The sequence below is a fragment of the Chelonoidis abingdonii genome, chromosome 16 (assembly GCF_003597395.2).
Source record: "Chelonoidis abingdonii isolate Lonesome George chromosome 16, CheloAbing_2.0, whole genome shotgun sequence".
Classification (NCBI taxonomy): domain Eukaryota; kingdom Metazoa; phylum Chordata; order Testudines; family Testudinidae; genus Chelonoidis; species Chelonoidis abingdonii.
In genome coordinates, this window is record NC_133784.1 from 8,095,784 (window position 1) to 8,123,376 (window position 27,593).

Below are 27,593 nucleotides of genomic sequence, written 5' to 3' on the forward strand. Positions count from 1 at the left end.
TAAGTCGATCTAAGTACGCTGACGTCATGTAGCTGAAGTTGTGTAACTTAGATCGACCCCACCCACCTCCCCCCTAGTGTAGACCAGGGCTTAGAATCATGAACTCTATCATTTCATGATCACCTTCACCCGAACTGCCTTCCACCTTCAAAATCTCAACCAGTTCCTCCCTGTTTGTCAGAATCAAATTTAGAACAGCCTTTCTTCTAGTTGCTTTTTCCACCTTCTGTAATAAAAAGTTGTGTCCAATGCATTCCAAGGCTTGTTGGATAATCTGTACCCTGCTATATTTTCCCATTTGTAATCCTGTATTTATTTTCCCTTGTTCAACTGACCCCAAATTTGGACCACTAATGCTGCCCAGCACCCCCATGAGCATGGGCGGTGGGTGAACACGTGGTTGGGGGAGGCTAGCCCACAGCCCCCACCCTCTGCCCCAAGCTCTCCTCTGCTTCTGCCCCCCCTTTGTTGGAGACTAGAGTGCACACACATCCCATGGCCATGGGCCCCTCAATGTGCCCCCACCCACAGCACGCTGGGCAGGCAGAACAGCAGGAGCGCCTCCAGCCCTAGCGCTGTGCTGGGCGGGCAGCAATGTCCCAGCACCTCCAGTGCCAGATGGATAGGCGGCGTGAGCAGTGTGCCCCTTCCTCCCTGGGTCTTGTACGTACCAGCCCCAGCCTGCCTCCCCCCTCAGCCTCTTGGCCACACTGGGAAGGGATTGGGAATGGATGGAAGCAGGCAGGCAGGAAGGGGCTTGGGGACAGATTGTGGGCAGGGCCATGCCAGGCTGTTTGGGAAGGCACAGCCTTCCCCTGCCTCTGCTACCTGTTACCCATACCCATAAGGCAGAACAAATTTCAGGACAATCTGAGTGTCTGGATTTACTTAGAAGAGTTGTACTTTTCAATCTTAGCTATAGCAGCGCTGACACTCTGGTATAATTTGCTTGATAATTGCCCTTCAGTGATACACAGCAGTTGCTATGCAATCACCTGCCCTTCAGTGGCCTATAGTTGTCATAGTGGTGCACCTTTGAATCATGAATAAGAACTGGAGAATAACTGCATAAATGCTTTAAAAAATACAAGGTTAAATTTAACTTCAGCCGCACTGTGCTTGAGCATGGGTCTGTGCTGTACTCAGGAGAAGAGGTAAAGGAAAGAATGTGGTGGCAGAGTTTGATAGTCTGCTCCAGAGCCTTAAGGGGGCCCGTTTACTTCACCTGTGCTGCTCTCTGCATGTACTCTGCGAGAGGCAGATTTTCAATGGCAAACCCTCATATGCTCTCCATCTCTCATTGCAAACCTCTCACTCTCTTACAGATTAATCTTCCACTGTACTATTTTCATCTCAGGTTTCCCCACTAGTCCTCATTGCCCTGCCTCCCTGTAATCTTGGGGTAGGTAAGGTGAAGAGGCAATGAACTTTGATGTTGTCAGATCTACAATGACAACTCCAGAAAAATGAGTCTCAAAGTTCAAATAGTAGTGGGAGTGATTTACAGCTTTACAGTTGTTTGTGATATGATATGAAGTAGTCAGTCAACAGATCAGAACAATACAGTGTCCTGGGCCTAGCTGCTCTGCCCCATGTCACATGATACTGCAGGGTCAGAACTCCACTACAGTCTAGGAAAGGAACAAGTTCTGGAAACAAAACCCAGTTGATCCACTATTCCTGCTGTAGCCTGTTCCTTTTAACATCAGCTGAAACTTTTGCTTGGCTCCTCACCACAGGTAGGAAAAATGGGATTCTGACTGACACAGGAGGATGCTGAAAGGTTTCGCTGGGATCCCATGAAAAGGAGGATGCTAGGTCTGGAAACCTCCCTCCCCTCCCTCACCAAACAGTACACCTCTTCCCCCATCTCAATATCTCCTGGGAGTAAGAGTTCAACCCTCCTTTCTCCCTACCATTCCACCCTATGTTTTTCCAATCATTTGTTCTTCCATCTCCCCCCCAGTACCACACACACCCTGTACCCTAGACTGTCCTCACCTATATTGCCCCATCCCAATCTGGGTTTTGGTTGACTGACATGGTCTGCCAATCTGGGTCTCAGTCATATGGTGCATGGCAATCATCTGGTTTTCAGTCACACAGCACATGCCCCAATCTTGGTCACAGGGTGGGTGCTATCCTTCTGGATCTCAGGGTGACCAGATGTCCTGATTTTATAGAAACAGTCCCAACTTTGGGGTCTTTTTCTTATATAGGCTCCTATTACCCCCCCATCCCAATTTTTCACATTTGCTGTCTGGTCACCCTAATCTCAGTTGTAAAGTGCATGCTATTCATCTGGGATTTGACTGCATGGTACGTACCAGCTACCTGGGTCTCAGTTACATGGCATATTCCACGTGGCTGAGAAAGTGCAATCACTTATAACAACTTTATGGTATGCAGTTGCTGTTTTAGCCATATTGGTCCCAGGATACTGATCTAGAAAAAAAGCACCCTGTAAGCTCAAAAGTTCGTCTCTCTCACCAACAGAAGTGAGTAAAGCTATTACCCCCCCACCCCTGTAACAGCTTTATTAACATTACAGCTGGGGAAGTTGCCAGTTCACACATAGATCACATCTGCAATTTGTCTGTTTCCCGGCTCAATCTGTTTCCAGAGTAAATTTGGTCCCTTACCATTTTGTTTCTAATTTGTATTTGACAAGAAAATAAAGTTTTCAACCAAGGAAACTCTCCCTTCTTGGGGCAGTCACCCCAATACAAACAGACAATTGTTATCTGCTGGGGCATCACCCACAATCCTAAGGCCTGGACTTTGTGACTACAATTACCCAGGTGGAGGCCTGCGCTCAGACCCAAGGCCACACACCTTACCTCTGAGACCCAGAGATACACACCCAAGGGGGTGACCCAAAGCCGAGGGAGGGCAAGTGCCACCAAGTGCGCCCCAGGTGGGCGGTGTGCGCGGGGCGCTGGGGCGCGGGAAGGGCCTGCACAGCTGCAGTGACGTAGGGGCCAGGCTGGGGCTCCGACGCCATGTGCGTGTCAGGGGGCGGGGCGGGGCGGAAGTTGTCCGTCCCCGAGGGGGTTGCCGAAGCGTGTCTCGCTCGCTCTCCTCAGACGTGTTGCGCCGCCTTTTCCTGCTGCAGCGCAGCGGCCGGGCCTCCGGGCGAACGGAAAGTGCGTGAGTGGCTTTGCGAATGGGGACTGGCGCGGTCCGGCTGGTGAGGGGCACCTGGGGGAGGCGGTGTGACAGAGGGTGGGGGCCTCTGGCAGCATCCGGGGTGTGTGTGTGGAGGTGGCTGGGGGCACCAGGGGGGGCGGTGTGACAGAGGGTGGTGGTAGCGGTGTGTGTGTGTGTGTGTGTGTGTGTGTGTGTGTGGAGGTGGCTGGGGGTGCGGTATGACAGAAGGTGGGGGCTGCTGGGAGTAGCCAGGGTGTGGAGGTGGCTGGGGGCACCTGGGGGTGCAGTATGACAGAGGGTGGGGACCTCTGGCAGCATCCGGGGTGTGTGTGTGGAGGTGGCTGGGGGCACCAGGGGGGGGGAGGTAACAGAGAGGAGCAAGCAGGGGCTGGGATCTTGAGGGGACAGGTGGCATGGGAGCAGGTCCTAGAGGGCAGGGGCAGTGGGGGGGTGGAGGTGGCTGGTGGCACCTGGGGGTGCAGTATAACAGAGGGTGGGGGCCTCTGGCGGCATCCGGGGTGTGTGTGTGGAGGTGGCTGGGGGCACCTGAGGAGGGGTGGTATGACAGAGGGTGGTGGCTGCTGGGGGTAGCGGGAGGGTGGAGGTGGCTGGAGGCATCGGAGGGGGTAGTATGACAGGGTGGTGGTAGCGGGGTGTGTGTGTGTGGAAGTGGCTGGGGGTGCAGTATGACAGAGGGTGGGGGCTGCTGTGAGTAACCAGGGTGTGGAGGTGGCTGGGGGCACCTAGGGGTGCAGTATGACAGAGGATGGGGGCCTCTGGTGGCATCCAGGGATGGGGGTATGGAGAATGCTGGGAGCGATCGGGGTGCGGAGGGTACCGGAGGGTCTCTGAGCTGGCTGCAGGGTGTGTTGTGGTGTCTTGGTGCCCCAGGCCCTCTCTAGCAGTGAGTCGCAAACTCATTTGCTGCCTCGCAGCCCTGCTAGGCTGACTGCCCTCTCTTGTCAGCAAGACTCCTGTGTTGGGAAGGGAAGAGGAGCCTGCCCTTGATTGGGGGTGGGTAGCTGAACCTGTTCCTGGGTGGTTGTTTTTCGTGAGACAAGGAGGTTGTGCTCCTCTGTCAGACAGATAGGGGAGGGAATCTCACTACCTTGGTCAAGGTCTCTGAGGGACACTGAATTGCCATGTGCTGCCTGGTCCCATAAGCAGAGCAGTTGGCAACTCTTGTACACAGCCCTGTGGCTGTTGCGTGTTATCCTAAGATTGTGACTTATAAAGAAAACTGTTACAGATCCATGACCTGTACTAGGGAAGTCTCTTACACCTATAGTGGGGAGAGGGGTGGCTAACTTGTTGGCTTCTGCAGAACTTTCTTAAGCATCCTTAGCAGAGTAACGTTAACACTGGGCTTTTGGGTAAAATAACAGCCATCCTTACATTTTCAGTAGTCAATTTGGGTAGAGCAGTAGTGCGTCTAACCCCTGCTGTTATGGGGGTGGGACCCCCTGGGGAGGGTGGGGGATGGAAGAGGAGGGCTCCTTTTCTCTTCCAGCAGGGGTGAACATCAAACTTATGATACCTAATAGCAGGGGTCGGCAACCTTTCAGAAGTGGTGTGCTGAGTCTTCATTTATTCACTCTAATTTAAGGTTTCGCGTGCCAGTGATACATTTTAACATTTTTAGAAGATCTCTTTCTATAAATCTATAATATATAATTAAACTATTGTTGTATGTAAAGTAAATAAGATTTTAAAAATGTTTAAGAAGCATCATTTAAAATTAAATTAAAATGCAGAGCCCCACAGATTGGTGGCCAGGACCTGGGGAGTGTGAGTGCCGCTGGAAAGCAGCTCGTGTGCCACCTTTGGCACCCGTGCGATAGGTTGCCTACCCCTGTGTAATAGGCTGAAACTGACTTTAAAATAATAATTAAAAAAACAAGGCCCAGAAGCAGCATCCTGAAAGATTTTTCCAGTACACGTCCTGAAAGCTGAGGTGATGCACCTGGACTGCATTGGTGCATCCCATTAATGTTTTGTATTTGCTTCTGGAATGGAGCTTAGTCCTCTGAATAGGAGATAAACTGTTCAAGCATTTGTACCAGGTGACATTCCTGTGACACTTAACAGTTGTTCCAAGGTTTTAGTGTAACGCTCAGTGATAAGACTGTTGCAGTTGCACAACCCATCTCCACAAAAAGAAATAACAGGATCAAACTAGCACAGCTTCTGCAAGAAGAAACTGTGTCCCTCTAACCTGCTCATTCTTTGTAAGCTGTAATATAATAGTAACTAAAGATGACCCAATGGATGTAACTTGCAGATTACTTGAATCACAGATTTTTTTTTTAAATCCCAGTAAGAGATTAAGTTTAAAAATATATTATGAAATGAGAGGTGTAGTCTTATTTTAGATAAATGGTTATGATGTAGGATTAAAATGTGTTGCTATAAACACATAGAATCATAGACTATCAAGGTTGGAAAGGACCTCAGGAGGTCATCTTCTAGTCCAAACTCCTGCCCAGAGCAGGACCAATCCCCAGACATTTTTGCCCCTGATTCCTAAGTGGCCCCCTCAAGGATTGAACTCATAACCCTGCGTTTAGCAGGCCAATGCTCAAGCCACAGAGCTCTCTCTCCCTCCCCATTGTGCCAGCCTGAACTCTCCTTCCCCCAGAAAAACTCAAGCTATAAATTACAATGCAGTAGTCCGGGTTTTGTCCTTTCTCGTTTTATTTGGATTGCACTGATCTGCAAAGGAATATTTTGAGTTAAATATTTTTATCCCTCTTTGTATGTAATGTAACTCTCTTTTGTTGCATACATATATATATTTTTTTTAAAAAAAAGACCAACATAGTTTCCCTACCTTATTCTTCAAAATTGAAATGAATGTTTGTTTGTTCTGTTCCCTGCTGCACTATAATGGGTTTAAAAGAGACCCAGCAATGGTGTTTTTGATGGCCAAGACCAGACCACTATTTTATAGGTGAGCACCAGCTCCTTTGTAGTTAAACTTCCCATCCTTAAAGGACAACTCTTCTAAAATGGCATGGTTATCTGGATTATCTTGAAATTTGGTGTGACTAATGAGGGTGCAAAATAGAGTTAGTGATCCAAATTTGGAGCCATTTGACCAAGGGATTCCTGAGATAAAGCTTCGGGGAAAGAAAGCAGCTTGTTTTAAGATTGACAGATTCTAACAACTTCATATTTTGTACAAACATTGAGGAGTGTATCAACTGATGGTTCTGATTGGGCCCCAAAGGATCTCAGTCACCTAATTCTTACCCCAGCTAATGCATGAGACCCGCTGTTATGTATTTCTTTGTACAGGGTAGATTGCAGAGCTGCTGCTAACAGGCCAGGCTTCGGTACCTGATGTGGACTGGCCACAGAGCTCCCTTCTCAAAGGGGGAGACACCAGATGTGTTTGCTGTAAGATCCTTTAATATTCTGCCAGGTAGGGCTGAAGTTAACTTAGACAAATTATGTTACACCCAGCACCACCAGTGGCTGAAGCATAGAATACAATTTAGCATTCCTTCACACCCACTACCCCTGTAAGGAAGCCTCACAGTTGCTAGCCTGCTGGGCAGCTGCTGCACAGGGAACTTAGGGGAGTGGGGAGCTCATAGTGGGGCTGCCGGTCCACCTTGGTTCCAAGCCCCCACTAGCTAGCTGCAATGATCTGCTCTTCCTGCAAGCAGTAGACAAAGCAGGTGTCTGGCAAACGAAATTAGAAGGGAGCATTGCACAACTTTAAATGAGCATGTTCCCTAACTGATCAGCAGCGTAACAACGTTAACCTGGATGACTTTAAGTGGGGAGTTACTGTATTGAAAACACTGTTCTTGTGGACCACCAGACCTGCTGTAGAGTTAGACCAGCATTTATATTTCAATGCTCTAAAATCTGCGTAGTTACTTGGCTCGCTTTGAAATTTGGTGTAACTTGTGAGGGTACTGGATGGTCCAAATTTGGGGACCTGTGACAAAGGAGTTTCTAGGATACAGGCCCTCCCAAACTGCTTTTACTAAGGTTTAACAGTCTACCAAAGTTTTTTTGCCCAGACCTAGGGATCAAATCAGGGTTCTAATCCTGGCAACAGGGGTCTCAGTTTTTCAAGGATTACGCTCAGCTAATGTCTGACAACCATTGCCCCTTTGGTGGATCAGAATATTTGCCAAAAAGTTTTTAGTTCTTTATTTTATGTATGTTCAAGAGCTAAGGAAACTGCACTGAGGGTGTGCAGATGAAGGAACCCAGGGAGTTTATAGTGAAGAGAGCTTCACTGCAGCTGGATAGCTCAAGGGATTAAGAAGTTACCTTTAACCCTAGCTGGGTGGGTCAGTATCAATTTATCTCGCTTAGTGCAGAAATCAGAAAAAAGTCTGAAGACTTGTTGCTAAAATCTTTTTTTTTTTTTTGTGGGTAGGAGGATGGGGAATGTAATCAAAGTATTCTTAAGGGGGAAAGTAGTCATTCACTTGCCTGCTGGAGGAGGAGGATTAGGTGGCAGTGCAGGAAATAGAGGGACTGGAGTGAGGAGAGAGAGGTAATGGGGATGGGAGAAGGCTTGGGAGGTTCAGGTGGGTGAGAGGGTGGGGACACTTAGCAAGGGAACTTGGGGGTGAGTGGTAGGGAACTGGGGGAGAATAGGGGCAGGTGCACCACAAATTCATTCCATTATCCTTCCCTCCTTTGTGTCTGTGTCAAGATGTGGGGTGGAGGAGGGACTGAACCCTTCATCCTAACTTCGTGTGTGCTGGGGTCTGAGCCCATCTCTTTGCCCCCAGTGTGAGCCTGAATCTTGGTGGGGGATGGCTCTTCCCTCTGAAGGAGTCTGATCTCCCTCTCCCTGCTCCCTAGGTGGGTCGGTGTTTGGCAAAGTCCTGACTCTTTGGGTGCGGAGATGAGAACAAAATTTTATTATGTGAAACATAGTTCATCTTTATTATTCTGTAACAAAATTAGTGCAAAAAACCCCACTATGCAATTTTAAATCAAATACAATAAAAACTTAAATGTTAATACATTCAGAAAACAGAATTTAGGAAGAGGAAAGAAAACTTTTATGTCCATTTCAGCTCCACATTCACTGACCTGTGGAACCTATGATTGATGTATGTTTTGCTGTAATTGTCTCTAATGTCTCCCAGGGTGGAGTGGTGGGGGTGTTGTAAGCCCTGATGCCATCTGGGAAGTTGGGAGGGAAGTATAGGGAGGTCCTGATACTGAGTTCTCAATGGGCTGTAAAGGAAGGCGAGCCCAGGATGGCTGAACCTGCAAGTCCACGCGAGTCTGCAGCATCTGTGTTTAATGCCTGAGACACCCCATTACATCCTGGTGCAGCTCTTTTTCCTGCTGGGACTTCTTGGCCTTTCTCCTCTCCATGCATTCCTTCTCCAGGCTGTTCCCAATGTTTGTCCTCCAGGTCCTGTGCTCTGTCTAATGCAGCCCTGACTTGTAGGATGTTATTGAACATGTCATCCTGAGTCCTCTTCTTTTGCTGTCTCATCTGGCTCAGGCATTCCGCAGGTGTAGAGAGGAAGACCCAGAAGGTTGCAATGACAGCAGCTGAAGATAAAATGCAGTGGTACCATTATCAGTATATTCACTACAAAAAGCAAAATTTAAGATGCTGAACTCACTCCTCTTGTTCTGCAAAAGTTTTAAGCACTACATTCTCACTTCTGTTTGGGTTGTTTGTGCACAGTGCCAGTCACAGCATCAGCCATGGTGAGTATGGCCCACTGGGGTTGGGGAAATGCAGAGGGAATTGCTTGGTTGCATGATTCTAGTAGCATAGTGCAATGGCACTGAGCACTGGCACTGTTTTCCACAGGCGATGGTGATGACTTTAGCTGATATCTCGCTCCTGAGGGGAATAGAGCAGAGAGTACAGCTGCTGGTGGTGTCCCAAAGCTGCCTGGGCCTGTAGGCCATTAGTCTGTGTACTGCAATGGTGTTCACTGAAGTTACCACTGGGTGGCATGGGCAAGTGTCCTACTGCAGAGGAGGAAATAAGGCAGCCTTCCCTAGGAACCTTTGGCAGATGATTGCAGAGTACCTCTGTAAAAGTTTCATTGAGATCTCTCATGAGTGTTAAGGGACATCCCTGTGTACATAAACAAACTGCTCCACATGCTTCCCACCCTCTTGTAACTCTGGAGAGGAATGAAAAACAGATAGCAAGTCTACCTCTGTTGGTTGTACCATTGCCTCTTCTAGCACAAGTAAATTAATGAAAAGATAAAAGATGTGCCCTGCTACTTTGGTGGTGCTGTCCTTGTAATTCAAAATTTATCTACACACGTACCTGAGGTTCCTTCTCCTGCATTGAGCTTGAGTGGCGGGATTGGCTGGACTATGGTGGAGTCAAAAACAGGTCCAGGCTCACAGCGCAGCTGAACAGTCACCTGTTGCCCATACGCCACCGCCGTCTCCTCCTCCTCCTGCTTTTTCATTCACCACCACCTCCTCTCTGCTCACAGCAGAGACCTGTGACTCGGAGGTATGCACGGTGCTGTTGGGGAGCTGGGGGTGTCTCTGCCATGTATGGCATACAGCTCCTTGTAGTAGTGTCAGGTCTGCAGTTCGGCACCATACTGATTGTTGGCCTCTCTGACCATCTGGTGTGCCTGGTGCAGCTCCTTGGCTATCACGCAGCAATGCTGCTGCTCCCTGTCGTGACCCTTGTCCTGCATCCCTGAGAAATCTGCTCAAAGAGATCTACATTTTTACAACTGGTTCAGAGCTGTGCCTGCCCAGCCTCTCTTCCTCACAGGCCCAGGAGATCCAATATCTCCTGTCTGCTCCAGGCAGGAGCATATAGCCAGTATGGTCAACTGGGTGGCTGGACTCAACAATGGAGAGCTGCTAGGTGAGCTCGCCAAGTCAGGCAATCAGGAAAGGGAATTTCAAAAATTCACAGGGCTTTAGAGGGGAGGGGAGTGGCTTATGGTCTCTGACCCCTAGGAGTGAAGTTCACAATGATGATCAGAGCTGTCAGCGTGGGGCATTGCGGGACAGCTGCGGGAGGACAGATCAGCTTGACATAAGTAATGCAGTGTCTGCGCTCACACTGCATCAACCTAAGTACATCCTGTGTGGCATAGAACCAAGTAGGAGTTAGTGTTACTATATTGGCATAACAGGGCACTTAACGCAGCGGGAGACCAATTTGATCGTAGACATGTACACAGCTAGGTAAATGTAAGCTATCTTGCGTCAACCTGTGTAGTGTAGACAAGGCATTAAGGTTGCACTGAAGGCATGGGCATGGACTAGACTAGACGGACTGGAGTTGTTACAACAATACGCTCTCAGTTGGAGTTTGCCTGTGAAGAGGGTGTGCAAAAGGGATTGAATCAGTAAAATCTTGTTAGTGCCTTACTAATGGTTAACCCCCCATTACTGATGATCAAGTGACCTGCTATGATTGGAAGACGTAAGTTATTGGTGCTCATGTTTGAGGGTGGCCAGAGTACGATGCTGATCCTAGTTATAAAACACATGCCATTTGAGCCTTCTCTTGGAATATTAACTAATTTGATACTTGAGTATGAACCTCAGTTTTTGATAGGTTTTTCTCTTAGAAAACTTTCATCTTTAGCATTTGTACGTTTCCAGCTGCCTTATCTACTGAATTTGAGCACACCTCTAGGTGTTTATTTTACTTTAGATAATAAAACTGTATATAAAGTGTTAACAAGGTTTGCTAAGAAGTTTTTCTTCCTTAGTTATTTACTCATTCAACCAATGACTTGCTGTTTTATAGTTGTTTTCCCAGACTGCAGGGATAGCCTCCTCCCTCTCTTCAAAGTTAACATACAGACTTAAAGGAAAATTGCACTGAAACAAATTTCAAAAGTCAGTCACAGAAATTCTCCTGATAAAAATCATCATCTTGACAATCTGATATGCAGTTAGACCTATGTAATGTAGCTCCAAGGGGCTGTATTGTAGGTTCTGTTTATAAAGAAGCAAATTCTGGTTGATGGTGATTGAACCGCAACAGGTCACAAATAGCAAAAGTGATCGACAGCAGCATTTAATATCTCTGCCTTTCCCCTGTGTTCACATGGTGACCTGTATTCCCTTTTTCATTGTTGCAGGCATTGCAGTCCGATGATCTGGAGGTCCCCCTATCAGATACTGACCAGACTGCTGTGAGGATATCCAAATACTGAATACTGTGTGCTTTAAGCCTTTGGAGTCTGAGCAGAGTCCAGGCATTGCCTTTGGCTTGGGGTCTGTAGGCACACTGTTGGGGTGCACATCTTCCATCTGGCACCAACCTGGTCGTCCAAATGCCTATCCCCTGGGACCAGTGCTGAATCCTCAGACTCCTCTTTAGCACAGACATCCCCTCTCCCAGAACTCCACAATCATGTGGAAACTCTTGAGTTCACAGACTAACTCTCCAAGGGTGTGTGGTGTTTGTTACCGAATGCACACAGACTTTGCTCAGGATTCTAAAAAGTTATTGCTTTTTACTTAATAGCACAAGAAACAGATCTATTTTCGCCTTCCTCTGTAGCGTGGGGCATGGGTCGCTTGCTGGTGGATTCTCTGCAGCTTGAGGTCTTCAAATCACAATTTTGAGGATTTCAATAACTCAGTCATGGTTAGGGGTTGTTATAAATGTGTATGGGTAGGGTTTTGTGGCCTGCCTTGTGCAGGAGGTCAGACTAGATGATCATATTGGTCCCTTCTGACCTATGAGTCTATGGGTCTATGAGTCTATGCAAAAATAATGAACACTACTACACAATTCCCTCCCTCCATTTTCTCACTCTTTATAACATTTTTTGGGTAGAGGTCAGGGTCCTCTGGGAGTGTCCAGGATCTTTCTGCTGCACCTCTTTGCTTGATTTCTGAACAATGGATCTTCTCCCTGCTAAATGAACTTGCTTTAACCTTGGGCTATCAGCTAAACAGGGTCCCTGTAACAAGGCATCGCTGGGTCCTCCTTGGTTCTGCCCCTACTGCACCCACAAACCAGCCAGAGATCTCTGCATTGGTGAAATCATCTGTGCTCTTCATTTACCGTATACTTTCCCACCACGTTCTAGCTACAAATAGCTTCAGTATTACAGCCTCAGGGACTGCTAGCTCCTGCAGCCAGCAGAAAAGAGCCCCCACTCACTCTAATTCTCTGGCTCCTCCCTTTCCTTCTTCTTTGGCTTCTTTCTTGCCTGCTTTTATATAGCCCCTGGATAATGAGGCTGTCAGCTGTTCCCCGTTTGCCAATCAGTCCTGGGCTTATTCAGCCAGCTCCAATTCTCCTTCGTTGATTGGAGCTGGCCTGGCTGAGATTTCCTTAGCCAACACCCTGTCACAGTCCCACACTACAAAAGTATGCCTGTATCTTCCTCTGCCCTGCCTAAAACTTCATGTATCTGCCTCCAAAACCTTTACCCATGAATCTTCCTTAAATCACTGCTTTGTCGCCTCCATCTTTGTCCTGTTCGGAAGTTTTCCACTTTCCATATGCCAGCCCCTTATTCATAGATTCTGAGGCCGGAAGGGACCATGGTGATCATGTCTGACCTCCTGTATAGCTGGGGCCCTACCAAATTCACAGCACATTTTGGTCAATTTTACGATCATAGCATTTTTTAAATTGTAAATTTCATGATTTCAGATATTTAAATGTGAAATTTCAGAGTGTTGTAATTGTAGGGGTCCTGACCCAAAAAGGATCTGTGGAGGACAGGAGGGTGGGGGTTGCAAGGATATTGTAGGGGCAGTTGCAGTACTTCTACCCTTACTTCTGTGCTGCCGCTGATGTGCGCTGCCTTCAGAGCTGGGCAGCCAGAGACCAGTGGCTGCTGGCGGGGAACCCAGCTCTGAAGGCAGAGCCACTACCAGCAACAGTGCAGAAGTAAGGATGGTGTAGTATGGTATTGCTGCCGTGGCACTGCCTTCAGAGCTGGGCGCCCAGTAAACAGCCGCTGCTCTCCTGGCCACCCAGCTCTGAAGGCAGTGAAGAAGTAAGAGTGGCAATCAGTGATCCCTCTAATTTTTTCCTCCCATGTGTGGAATAAGTTTTGTTATGTTCACCAAGATAATGTGCGGATGTGTGCAACGAGTTGAAACAAAAAACCTAAATATATTTTTTTAAAAGTTACCAATAGGGATAATTACTCTGGCCAGGACTAGTTAGGCATTTTAGAATTCATTACTTAAAGAATTAAATTTAAGTTTAAGAGAGAAAAATTATGAAAAGCATAGACCAGTCAAAAAACTAAAACAACACACTTTGAAAGAATAAAATTACAGAGAATGTATTTGCATTGCAGAAAATACCAAGAAGTAACAACAGTAGTGTTCGAAAGTGCGTGATACACAGTGTGTGCACTGGCTGTTGGGGAAGTTTCTGAGACATGCCTGTCCCCTGTCTCTTTAAGACACACTGAAAGCTCTCCGTCTTCTGAACCATCTCCACCCCCCCCCACTCCCCCCGTGGAGATGTGGTACATGCAGGGGGGAAGAGGGGAGAGACTGTGTGTGTGAGAGAGAATGGCTGTGAATTTGGTAGGGCTCTGTGTATATAACAGGCCAGAGAACTTCCCCCAAAATAATTCCTAGAGTGTATCTTTTTACAAAAATGTTCAATCATCATGTAAAACTTGCCTGTGATTTAGAATCCACCAGGCTTGACAAAGCCCTGGCTGGGATGATTTAGCTGGGGATTGGTCCTGCTTTGAGCAGGGGGTTGGACTAGATAACCTCCTGAGGTCCCTTCCAACCCTGATATTCTATGATTCCAACCCTTGGTAAATTATTCCAATGGTTAATATTACTCTGTTAAAAAACATTACATCTTATTTATAGTGCTAATTTGTCAAGTTTCAACTTCCAGCCACTGGATCATGTTAACCTTTTTGTTTGATTGAAGAGCCCATTATCAAATATTTTTTCTCCATGTAGGTACCTTTTCAGACTGTAATTAAATCACTGCGTAAGTTTCTCTTTGCTAAGATAGATTCAAGGTGGTCAAATTATTTATCACTGAAAGGCATGTTTTCTAATCCTTTAATCATTCTCGTAGTTCTTCTTTGAATCCTCTCCAATATATCAACATCATTCTTGAACTGTGGACACCAAAACTGGACACAGTATTCCAGCAGTGTCTGTTCCACTGTCAAATATTGAAATAAAATAACCTCTCTACTACTCATGATTATGTATCCTAGAATCACATTACCCTTTTTGGCCACAGCGTCACACTGGGAGCTCACGTTCAGCTGATTATCCACCATGATCCCAACATCTTTTCTGTCACTGTTTCCCAGGACAGAGGACCCCCATGATATAATTATGGCATACATTCTCTGTTCCTAGATCTATATATTTAGATTAACCATATTCAAACTTAATGTTTGCTTGCACACAGTTTATCAATCTGTCCAGATCATTCTGTGTCAGTGACCTGTCCTCTTCCTAATTTACCACTCCTCCAATTTTTGTGTCATCTGCAACCTGTATCTATGATCTGTTTTCTTCCAGATAATTAATGAAGATGTTAAATAGCATAGGGCCAAGAACTGATCCTGGCAGGACCTTGCTGGAAACACCCCTACTTAATACTGATTACCTGTTTAGTTACATTTTGGGACCTAATCAGTTAGCCAGTATTTAATCCATTCAATGCAATGTTAATTTTGTTTAATTCTAGTTTAATCAAAATGTTGTGTGGTACCAAGTCAAATGCCTTACAGAAATCTAAGTGTGTTACATCAACACTATTGCCTTTATCTACCAAATTTGTAATCTCCTCAAAAAAGATTTGCGTTAGTCTGACAGGATCTGTTTTCTATAAAATTCTTGTTGAGGAGTTGACAGAAACTGGTTCTCCTTGCTTCAGCCAATGTCCTTAATGGCCGTACTATGACCATATAATGGGTATCCTAACTACTCTGTACTGTGCTTAGTTTAGCGGGTGTGTTCTACAGGTCCTGGCAGCCCAGCGTGGATTCCTCATTTACATAGAGACATTCAGTGATACAACAATTTTCATAATAACATCATAATATCAACCAGAAGTTATAATTTATGTAGACATATTCCCTGATTCATCACAGGAGAGTTAGTAGGAATTGAAATATGCCAAGGGAGTTCGGCACCATTTCCGAATGCGAGAAAACAGAAATAGTCATTGGAACACCCAGCTCTACATCTCCTTCATGTTTAACATAACATCACCTTCTTGCAGCTGTCTCAGTGCGTGGCTGTGAAATCAGCACCTAGATGAGGAGCCTCTGGCTAAAGCTAAGGTGATGCCAGTAGGAAGAAGGAAACTTTTCAGAGAACTTGCCTACTCTATTGTAGGGGCATTTTGGATAGAGGATTTGCACTGAGCATAAGTCAGTCTGTAGCCTTGAGGCCCTTTTTAAACTCAATGCTATTGGGGCTCAAATAGCCGTGGTACAAAAAAGCCTCACCCACTTCTATCTGGGATTGGGCAGAAAATCATGCCTAATTCTGTTAGACAGAGCCTCAGCCACAGTGCTCTGCACATCACTGTCTTCTAGACTTGATTGTTTTAACTAATTATATCTGGAAATGAAGCCTCCCAGTAGTCTTTCGTCTTAGCAACACAGGTTGCTATAAACACCTCATCCTGGTACTCCACTCTTTGCATTAGCCCTGTGTTGAATACAGAAATTAGTTTATTTTTTCAAATATTCAAAGCCCTTCCTGAGACCACCTTTCCCTTTGTCTGACCAGCCTAACACAGTGCACCAGAACAATGAAACTGTCACCTATTAAGGAAGACCTGAGTGGGATAAAGACCTTTCACAGGAGCTGGACCTAGAGTTCCCTCTGGGAACTTATTCCTACAAGAAACCACTGGCTTCAAATGCAAAACTCAGGCCTTCAACTTAGCTGTCTCAATTTCCACTTTCAAGCGCTCTACAAACCAAACATTTCTCCTTCAGGCTGGGAAGCAAGAAAGAAACCTTTATTCCCTGAGTCTCCCAAGTGCTGGTCTACACTATGAGGTTAGGTCGAATTTAGCTGCGTTAGGTCAATTTTATAAGCAATGTGGCTACATAACAAACCTCCTTTCGTTGACCTAAAGAGCTCTTAAAATTGACTGCTGTACTCTTCCCTGACGAGGGGACTAGTACTAAAATTGGCCTTCTTGGGTCGAATTTGGGGTAGTTCAGATGCAGCATTGTGTAATTCAACAGTATTGGCCTCCAGAAGCTATCCTAGAGTGCTACAATGTGACCGCTCTGGACAGCACTTTCAACTGCGATACACTAGCCAGGTACACAGGAAAAGCCCAGGAAACTTTTGAATTTCATTTCCTGTTTGGTCAGCATGGCGAGCTCAGCAGAACAGATGACCATGCAGTCCCAGAATCACAAACGAGCTCCAGCATAGAGTGAACAGGAGACACCGTATCTGATTGCTGTATAGAGAGAAGAATCTGTGCAGGCAGAACTCTTCTCCAGCTGAAGAAATGATATATATGCCAAAATTGCACAGGGCATGGTGGAGAGAGGCTACACCAGGGACACACACCAGTGTTGCATGAAAGTTAAGGAGATCAGGCAAGCCTACTACAAGACCAAGGAGGCAAACAGTCACTCTGGGTCAGAGCCCCATACATGCCGTTTCTATGATCAGCTGGATGCCATTCTATGGGGGGGACCCTACTAGTACCCCACCACTGTCCGTGGACACCTGCAAGCGGGGAGTCTTACGCAACACAGAGAAGGATCTTGTGGAGGAGGAGGAGGTGGAGGAGAATGGGAAGCAGGCAAGTGGAGAATCTGTTCTCTCAGGCAGCCAGGACCTTTTCATCACCCTGGAGCCAGTACCCTCCCAAGGCGAGTTCCTGGACCCTGAAGGCAGAGAAGGCACCTCTGGTGAGTGCCTATTTGTAACTACACTATAAGGGTTAAAAGCAATTGCGTTTAATGTTTGATTCACCCTGAAGAATTGGGATGCATTCGCGGCCAGTACAGCTACTGGAAAAGCCTGTTAACATGTCTGGGGATGGAGCAGGAATCCTCCAGGGACATCTCCATGAAGCTCTCCTGGAGGTACTATGAAAGCCTTTGCATAAGGTTTCTGTGAAGGGCTGCTTATTTCGTCCTCCACGGTAGGACATTTTACCACGCCAAGCCAGTAGCAAGTAGTCTGGAATCATTGCAGCACAAAGCATGGCAACAAATGGTCCTGGGTTTTGGTTGCATTCATGCAACATTCGATCTTTATCATTCTGTGTCAGCCTCAGAAGTGTGATATCATTCATGGTCACCTGGTTGAAATAGGGGAATTTTTGTAAGGGCACAGTAAAAGGAACTCGTTCGTGCAAGGCTGTTTGCGCTTAGCTAAAAGGGATCATCCTGGAGATTAGTCACGTGGTGTGGGGAGGGGTGTGCTGCACATCCACTCCAAAACCGCAGCCTCTCCTTTTAAATGGCAAACCCAGCTGGCATTGCTTGCTATGCCACGTGTTATGAAGGTGGAAAAAGCCAAACCCGTGTACCCTTTGGCTTACCATGGCTTCCTAGAAACCGAATTCTGTTGCCTAGCCGTGTGTGATGTGTCACCATACCGGAAGGTGCTTGATATAAAAGGCAAAATGCGACCTTGTACCTAAAGCACATGTGCTGTCTGTTGTGAATTGCTTGATTCACTGTGAAAGTCTCTCTCCCTTTTGTTCTCAGAAATTTATCTTCTTGTATTTTACTCTCCCTTTTTATCCCCCCTGCAGGTGCAAATGTTTCTATGCTCCCCATATCAACTCCGTCTCTGAGGTTATTGCAGGTTAGAAGGCGAAAAAAACGTACTCACGATGACATGTTTTCTGAGCTCGTGCAGCCCTCCTGCACTGATAGGGCACAGCTGAATGCATGGACAACTTTGATGGCAGAGGCCAAGAAATCATACAGTGAGCATGATCAGAACACGGAGGAGGAGATGCTGATGCTAATGGGGGAGCAAATGGACATGATCAGGCATCTGGTGGAGCTGCAGGAAAGGCAACTAGAGCACAGACCCCCTCTGCATCCATTGTATAACTGCCTGCCCTCCTCGTCAAGTTCCATATCCTCCTCACCCAGACGCCCAAGAACGTGTTGGGGGAGGCTCCAGGCACCCAGCCGCTCAACTCCAGAGGATGGCCCAAGCGACAGAAGGTGGTCATTCAAACAGCTTTGATTTATAGTGTGGCTACAATATGCAATGTGGCCTTGTCCTTCCCTTCTCCCCCACCCCGCTTGGGCTTTTTTTGATCTCACTTTTTTTAATGAATGGATTCAAAACAATAGGGACTTTATTTCCTTTCCAGCTGTGGTTGAAGGTGGGAGGGGATTGGCTTACAGGGAAGTACATTCAACAAAGGGGGCAGTTTTGCATCAAGGAGAAAAACACACAACTGTCACACCATAGCCTGGCCAGTAGTGAAACTGTTTTTCAAAGCCTCTGTGATGCACAGCGTGGCTAGCTGTGCTCTTCTAATCAGTCTGATATCTGATTGTTCAAAAATGGCCTCCAGGTGATTTGCCTCAACCTCCCACCCCGCCATAAACGTCTTCCCTTACTCTCTCAGATATGGAGCCCGCAGCAATAACCATGGGAATATTGGTTGCACTGAGGTCTAACCTACTCAGCAAACAGCACCAGTGGGCTTTTAAACATCCAAAGGCATATTCTACCACCATTCTGCACTTGCTCGGCCCATAGTTGAACTGCTTCTTACTACTGTCCAGGCTGCCTGTGTATGGCTTCATGAGCCATGGGAGGAAGGGGCAGGCTGGGTCCCCAAGGATAACTATTGACATTTCAACATCCCTAATGGTAATTTTGTGGTCTGGGAAGAAAGTCCCTTCTTGCAGTTTTTCAAACAGCCTGGAGTTTCTAAAGATGCAAGCATCATTGGGAGAGGTCCCGGATGACTGGAAAAAGGCTAATGCAGTGCCCATCTTTAAAAAAGGGAACGAGGAGGATCTAGGGAATTACAGGCCAGTCAGCCTCACCTCAGTCCCTGGAAAAATCATGGACCAGGTCCTCAAGGAATCAATTCAGATGCACTTAGAGGAAAGAAAGTGATCAGGAACAGTCAGCATGGATTCACCAAGGGCAAGTCATGCCTGACTAACCTAATTGCCTTCTATGGTGAGATAACTGTCTCTGTGGATGAGGGAAAAGCAGTGGACGTGTTATTCCTTGACTTTAACAAAGCTTTTGATATGGTCTCCCATAGTATTCTTGCCGGCAAGTTAAAGTAGTATGGGCTGGATGAATGGACTATAAGATGGATAGAAAGCTGTCTAGATTGTCGGGCTCAATGGGTAGTGATCAATGGCTCCATGTCTAGTTGGCAGCCAGTATCAAGCGGAGAGCCCCAAGGGTCAGTCTTGGGGATGGTTTTGTTCAAATTCTTCATTAATGATCTGGAGGATGGTGTGGATTGCACCCTCAGCAAGTTTGCAGATGACCCTAAACTGGGAGGAGTGGTAGATACACTGGAGGGTAGGGATAGGATACAGAGGGACCTAGACAAATTGGAGGATTTGGCCAAAAGAAATCTGATGAGGTTCAACAAGGTCAAGTGCAGAGTCCTCACTTAGGACAGCAGACTCTCATTCACTGCTACAGACTAGGGACCAAGTGACTAGGCAGCAATCTGCAGAAAAGGATGTAGGGGTTACAGTGGACGAGAAGCTGGATTGAGTCAACAGTGTGCCGTTGTTGCCAGGAAGGCTAACGGATTTTGAGCTACATAGTAGGGGTAGCCAGCAGATCGAGGGACGTGATCATTCCTCTCTATTCGACATTGGTGAGGCCTCATCTGGAGTACTGTGTCCACTTTTGGGCCCCACACTACAAGAAAGATGTGGAAAAATTGGAAAGAGTCCAGCTGAGGGCAACAAAACTGATTAGGGGGCTGGAGGACATGAGGAGAGGCTGAGGGAACTGGGATTGTTTAGTCTGCAGAAGAGAAGAATGAGGTGGGATTTGATAGCTGCTTTCAACTACATGAAAGGGGGTTTGAAAGAGGATGGATCTAGATTGTTCTCAGTGGCAGGAGTAATGGTCTCAAGTTGCATTGGGGGAGGTTTAGGTTGAATATTACGAAAAAAAATTCATTAGAAGCTTGGTGAAACACTGGAATGGGTTCCCTAGGGAGGTGGTGGAATCTCCTTCCTTAGAGGTTTTTAAGGTCAGGTTTGATGAAGCCCTGGCTGGGATGATTTAGTTGGGGATTGGTCCTGCTTTGAGCAGCGGGTTGGACTGCATGACCTCCTGAAGTCCCTTCCAACCCTAATATTCTATGATTCATGACTGAGCTGCCAATGTGATATAGCCATGAAAAAAGCTAATGCGGTCTTGGGATGCATCAGACGAGGTATTTCCAGTAGAGGTAAGGAGGTATTAATACCGTTATATAAGGCACTGGTGAGACCTCATCTGGAATGTTTTGTGCAGTTCTGGTCTCCCATATTTAAGAAGGATGAATTCAAACTGGAACAGGTACAGAGAGAGGCTACTAGGATGATCCGGGGAATGGAAAACCTGTGTTATGACAGGAGACTCAAAGAGCTTGGCTTGTTTAGCCTAACCAAAAGAAGGGCTGAGGGGAGATATGATTGCTCTTTATAAATATATCAGAGGACTAAATATCAGGGAGGGAGAGGAATTATTTAAGCTTAGTACCAATGTGGACACAAGAACAAATGGATATAAACTGGACAGTTTAGATTTGAAATTAGGTGAAGGTTTGTAACCATCAGAGGAGTGAAGTTCTGGAACAACCTTCCAAGGGGAGCAGTGGGGTCAAAAATCATATCTAGCTTCAAGACTAAGCTTGATAAGTTTATGGACGGGATGGTATGATGGGATAATTAATTGCCAAAATTAGGCTATCTTTGACTGTTAGCGGTAAATAGGCCCAATGGCCTGTGATGGGATGGGATCTGAGTTACTGCAGAGAATTATTCTCTGCGTGCTGGCTGGTGAGTCTTGCCCACATGCTCAGAGTTTAGCTGATCGCCATATTTGGGATCGGGAAGGAATTTTCCTGCAGGGCAGATTGGCAGAGGCCCTGAGGGGTTTTTACTTTCCTCTGCAGTGTGGGGCACAGGTCACTTGATGGAGGATTCTCTGCACCTTGAGGTCTTTAAACCATGATTTGAGGACTTGAATAACTCAGACATAGGTTAGGGGTTTGTTTCAAGAGTGGGTGGGTGAGATTCTGTGGCTTGAGTTGTGCAGGAGGTCAGGCTAGATGATCATAATCGTCCCTTCTGACCTTAGTCTAAGATTCTATGATTCATGCACCTTTCCTGACCATCCCATGTTCATGTCGGTGAAACGTCCCTTGTGATCCACCAGTGCTTGCAGCACCATTGAGAAATACCCCTTGCAGTTTATGTACTGTTTGGCAAGGTGGTCTGGTGCCAAGATAAGGATATGTGTTTCGTCTATCGCTCCACCATAATTAGGGAATCCCATTGTAGCAGAGCCATCCACTATGACCTGCACATTTCCTAGAATCATTACCCTTGTGTTAGCAGAAGGTTACTGATTGCCTTGGCTGCTTGAATCACAGCAGCCCCCAGGGTGGATTTGCTCACTCTGAATTGATTCCTGACTGACCAGTAGCAGTCAGGCATTGCAAGCTTCCAGAGGGCTATCGCCACTTGCTTCTCAACTGTCAAGGCAGGGGGAAAGCAATTGTCAGGGCAGGGGGAAAGTAACTCACAGTTCCATGAAAGTGGTCTTACACATGTGAAAGTTTCGCAGCCACTGGTAATCATCTCATACCCACAACACTATTCGATCCCACCAGTATGTGCTTTTTGTCAGGTCCAGAATTGGCATTCCACTGTATCAGCCTGCCCTACTGCTACCAATTGCCACATCCCATGCTTTCAGGAACATCTGTGTCCATGTCCTCCTCACAGTCGTCCTTGTGCTGGCGGTTCCTAGCCAGGCTCTGCACATACTGCAGGATAATGCGCGAGGTGTTTACAATGCTCACAACAGCAGTACTGATCTGAGCGTGCTCCATGCTTGTCGTGCTACGGTGTCTGCATGGGTAACCTAGGCAAAAAGGAGCGAAATGATTGTTTGCCATTGCTTTCAAGGAGGGAGGGAAGGGAGGCTGATGACATACCCAAAACCACTCGTGACGATGTTTTTGCCCCATCAGGCATTGGGAGCTTAACCCAGAATTCCAATGGGCAGCAGGGACTGTGGGATAGCTATCCACAGTGCACCACTCTGTGAGTCGATGCTAGCCACGGTATTGAGGATGCACTCTGCTGACCTGCTGTGCTTAGTAGGAACATACATGATTGACTGTATAAAATCGCTTTCTAAAGATCGAGTTCTATAAAATTGATCATAATGTAGACGTACCCTCAGTTGCTATGGTGATGGTTGTGGATATTTTGAATAATGGTTTAAGGAGGATACTGGAGCAGTCTATTTCAAAGTTATATTTAAGAATTGTCAAGGTGGCCCTAGTCCAGGGGGAAGTTGCTCCTCTTTACTAGGTGTATCTCTATATCAAAATGAATATATACCTAGTTAATAGAGAGAGATTCTATAAAGACATCTGTACTGGGGAAATGAACAACTGTTTTTGCACTAAGAATAGATGTACCTGTGTTTGGGTATTCTTCCCCACTTCAGTTGTTTCAGAATCAGCCCAATATAGTTGTGGAGAGTGCAAGTTCAAGTGTTGCCAACTCCAAGTGTTCATGAGTTGGAGTAACCCCCAAAATCACAAGACTTTATAATAACAACAACGCTTCATGTCGTCAGATGTTTGGCTGTGCACGTGTGTATGTGTGTGTTGTGTTGTGTTGTGTTCCAGCTCTGCACAGATAGCTGGCACAGCAGCTCTCGAGCGAACCGCCAATGACCAGAAAATCCGTTGAGTTCCGAAGGTGCTTGGTCAGGTTTGTCAGCAAAGCATGGTCCTAGCTCCCTGGATCAATGTCTAGTTACACTAGCTCATGTATGCTTGTGACAATGGATGCAGCTCTGTCCCCTTAGCTGGTCGAAGATGCTCCCTCTGAGAAGCATCTTTATCCGCCAAACAAGTTACGTATCATCCTTGACATATCAGGGTGCCACTCTTTGATGTATTAGGGGGCCATTGCCTTGTACTTGTAGATTCGGTTAAAACATCTCTGTCCATCATGCTGTCATCCTGAGCTTATTCTTTAAGATGACTCAGCATGTTCCTGTTATCTTTAGGGAATGTATTTATCAGGGTATTCTGATACCACCTTTCTGGAATGTGCTTGTGTGAATGCTTTGTCCTCGCAGCTCTTAGGAATATGTGCTTTAGCAATCAGGGCTGGCTCCAGGCACCAGCCAAGCAAGCTCGTGCTTGGGGCAGCAGATTCTAAGGGGCGGCTTCTGTCCAATCCTAGGGCGGCATGGCTGCCCTTTGTGTTCGCTGCTCTGTCCGCCCTGCGGGGGTGGCGGTGCGGAGGAGGGGAGTGCCCTCCTGGGAACTGGCTGCGCGCTCCTTCTGCCCATGCCGGTGCCAGATCTGCAGCAAGCCTGGCAGCCCGCGTCCTTCCCTCCCTGCCGACCGGAGTGGTGCAGAGCCCTCCCGGCAGGCGGCGCAGCGGGAGGGGCTGACTGGTGAGTGCCCTGGCTGAAGGAAGCCCTGGCCACCCCCCTTCTCTCTCGCCCCTGCGCTCCCTTCTCCCCCCACCTTGCTAGCTCGGGCGCGCACTCCACTGCCTGGGGCGTGTCTGCAGCGCAGGGAGTCTCGCTAGCTGAAAGTTTGCACCCTGGCTCTGGCTGCCCCGCAGGTTTTTTTTTTTTTTTTTTTGCTTGGGGCAGCAAAAAATGCCAGAGCTGATCCTGTTAGCAATATCAGCCCTATGCTTGCCAAATTCTGTGAGCAGGGCGCGCTTCTTGCTCACAGCTGAACTTTGCTTTATATCAGCAAGGTTTTGACTACTTTAGCTCAGGTCTCTGATACATGGGCTTATGTTTCAGGTCCTCTTCCTACTACAGTCTCTGCTTGCTTTCTGATGTCAGAGTCTGTAGTGTCCACAAATTTTCAAGCTGTTCGCTGTAGCCATGAGGTCTAGAAATTTACTTCATTTAAAAAAAAAAATATGAGAGTTAAAATTCTTGAGTAATGCAACCTCAGTAGCTGAAGCTTTAATAAAAACACCAAACACTGTGAGACCTATGCTAATCTTAATAGTTTGCAACACTGGAATTAATTTGGAATTACTCTAGCAAAATAAGACTAGAACCATAGTGGGTGCAGCCCTGAGGCTGTGTAGCATGTGTCTGAATCAAGCAGAGAAGTCAGTTTGCATTCTGTAATGGTGGTGAATATGAAAGCAACTACAGATCTGTCTCATCTTACGGTAGGGTTACGTTCCGCGGTCAGCGCGTAAAGCAAAAACCGCATATAGTCAAAATTACATTGAGTGTAATGGTGGGCGGAATCGCCAACACTACAGGAACAGTATCTAAATTGTTGTTTTTCTCTTTTTTTGTTGTTTTTGCCAACCACGTAAAGCTGAATTCGTGCATGTTAAATACGCGTAAGATGTGACAGACCTGTATAGAAAGTACAAACACTATTAATTACCAAAAAACCTAGTGTCTTCCCCTTTAACATAGCAACTGGAGTGTGAACTGATGGGGGAGAGGAAGTCAGTAAAGAGCAAACTGACTCTCTCCCCCCCATGGTGAAGGGATCTGTGATGTTATGGAAAATGGGAGGAGGCGATTGCAGTAAAGGTAAAATTGAGGGCCAGCCTGTCCCTGAAAGCAGGGAGGAGGGCATCTACAGCCAGTCTGCAATCATAATTAGAAAACTAGTAGGCCTGGAAAGAAGAGGAGGGTGCAGGATGGGAAGCCAGCATGCTGCGTACTAAGTGTGGGAGTAGCACTGTCTGGCCTATGCTGGGGCTTGCCACCCATAAACCACTTGTTGACACTATAGTCTTAAAACTCTGGATTTTGTGCTGCAACGTGGAGTAGAGTTACATCAGCTGCTGGAGCAGCAGAGTTGGAGAGGTGTGTGCTGGTGGGAGGGAAGAGCTTAGAATGAGGTTACGTCAGTTTCTGAGAGAGCTCTTGGTAAGCTCTGGTGGAGCTGATGTGGCTTGTACTGCCAGAAGCTCTGGGATTGGCTGCTGCAAATGAGCTGTGTCTGTCTTCAGGTGAGACTGCAGAAATGTAGTCTGTCTCCTGCCTGCACTGCAGCTGCTGTTGGCTTCACTGCTGCTTCTGTCAGAAATTTCTCTCACATCATAGCAGGACGTGTCAGGTACAGAAACAAATTCTCTAACTGTTCTGAACGCTCTGCACATGGACTGACACTTGCATGTGATAGGATTTATTCATGGCAATAGATTGCATCTGGTAGTCTGTGCTGAGTTAGCTAGACTAACTTCCTGTCTATGCTTGAGTGGTCATTGTGCCTGCCAATAACATAGTTTGGCTCTTCACTAAAGTCTGTCCCATGCAGGTTGAAGGATAGTTTAGAGTAAGGATCTGAGGGTCTATTCCAAACTCTGCTGCAAATTGGCTGTGTGACCTGGGCAAGTCACTTAACTCGCAGAAGAATTGCATTTCGTATTTGAGATACTCAGATTAAAAGCACTATAGAAGAGTTTACTATATTTGTTCTCTTTCTAAAAAGAAAAGTAGGTTTTTCTTCCTCTTCATAGGGGTGCCTGATGCCTTTGGATGCAGATTTCTTTCATCCAACTTCTTGCTGGAATGGATTCCTGCCATCCTGGGATACATATTCTACATTGTTCACGTCTGACCCTTGTAAACCATTATAAAGCCTGAGTGAATTTATTCACTAGCTGTGGGCAAGACCATACTTTATTCTGAGCCCCACTTGATGTGAATCATAGCTGTCTTTATACAACTACGTTTTTGGGGCTGAATTTTCTCATCCTTGGCTTAGCACAGAATCTCTTAAAGAGAGGATTATTTTGTGGGTGGGAGGCTTTTAAGGTAACATCCTGTGTGTTTCAGGATTGAGCATTGAAAGAAATGCAGGTGCTTTTTTAAAAAATATGCATTTAAATGCTTTTATTTTTTAAACTTAAACTGTAAGGAAACTAAATACAAAAAAAGTCTGCAACAGTAAGGTTAAGACTCTCAATACATCAGGAAAAGCCAAGTTAAACCCCCAGGGAAGCACTGATTCCCCCTTGTCTATAGTATAGATGGTCTAGTGCAGGGGTTGGCAACCTTTCAGAAGTGGTGTGCCGACTCGTCATTTATTCACTGTAATTTAAGTTTTCGTGTGCCAATAATACATTTTAACATTTTTTAGAAGGTCTCTTTCTATAAGTCTATAATATATAAGTAAACTATTGTTGTATGTAAAGTAAATAAGGTTTTAAAAAATGTTTAAGAAGCTTCATTTAAAACTAAATTAAAATGCAAAGCCCCCTGGACCAGTAGCCAGGATCCAGGCAGTGTGAGTGCCACTGAAAATCACTTCACCTGCCGCCTTTGGCACCCGTGCCATAGATTGCCTACCTCTGGTCTAGTGGTAAAGGTGGTAGCTTAGGAATTGGGAGACCTGGGTTCATTTTCTTGTTCTACCACAGGCTCTATGTGTGATGTTGGGCAAGTCACTTTTAGTCCTTCTGTTCGGTATCTGTAAAATGGGGGATAATAGTACTTTTCTACCTTAGGGGTGTTGAGAGGATAAATGTGATGAAGGATTGGGATGTTCATATACTCTGGTGATGAGGGCCTGTCATAAACAGATAGCTAAGGGTTAATGTTTCTTTCACCTGTAAAGGGTTAACAAAGGGAACCAAACACCTGACCAGAGGACCAATCAGGAAACCGGATTTTTTCAATGCTCAAGGAGGGAATGTTTGGGTCTGTGTCTTTTGTCTGTCTCTCAGCTATGAGAGGGATCTTTCTATCTTCAAGCTTCTAATCTTCAGTTTCCAAGTTGTGAGTACAAAGGTAGAAAAAACAGCAAACTTTTATTGTTTTTTTTTGTATTTACATGTGTGTAGTTTGCTGGAATGTTTAAATTGTATTTCTTTTTGAATAAGGCTGTTTGTTCATATTTTTATTTTAAGCAATAGCCCTGTGTATTGTCAACTTGATACAGAGACTATGTTTATGTGTTTTTCTTTCTTTTTATATAAAGCTTTCTTTTTAAGACCTGTTTGAGTTTTCTCTGGGTAGGCTAAGGAACGAAGGGAAGGGAATTCTCTTTGTGTTAGATCTACGGAGGGTGAATCTGGTGCGCCTCGGGGAAGAAGGAGGGGGAAGGTAAATGCCCTCTCTGTTTTGTAATTCAAGGAGTTTAAGTACATATCTTCAGATAACCCAAGGAGGGGAAGCCTGGGGAGGAGTAAAGAGGAAGACAAGGAGGAGAGGGTTATTTCCTTTGTGGTAAGCATCAGGGATTCTGAGTCTTGGGGTCCCCCAGAGAAGGTTTTGGGAGACCAGAGAGGGAGTCAGGC

The 27,593-nt window shown here is 46.3% G+C and overlaps 1 protein-coding gene across 7 annotated transcripts in view; it reads left to right on the plus strand.

Moving 5' to 3' along the window:
- The first annotated feature begins 3,043 nt into the window (after positions 1 to 3,043).
- Positions 3,044 to 27,593, plus strand: part of ALDH18A1 (aldehyde dehydrogenase 18 family member A1) — a 126,410-nt gene continuing 101,860 nt past the window's right edge. For 2 of the 7 annotated variants that reach the window (XM_075072908.1, XM_075072907.1), the window contains exon 1: positions 3,058 to 3,146. The gene's annotated coding sequence lies outside the window, so the exon portion shown is untranslated. Of the gene's footprint in view, positions 3,151 to 3,171; positions 3,191 to 25,390; positions 25,409 to 27,593 lie in introns of those variants that run through there. The other 5 variants (XM_032777509.2, XM_075072905.1, XM_075072906.1 and 2 more) reach the window with 4 other exon arrangements.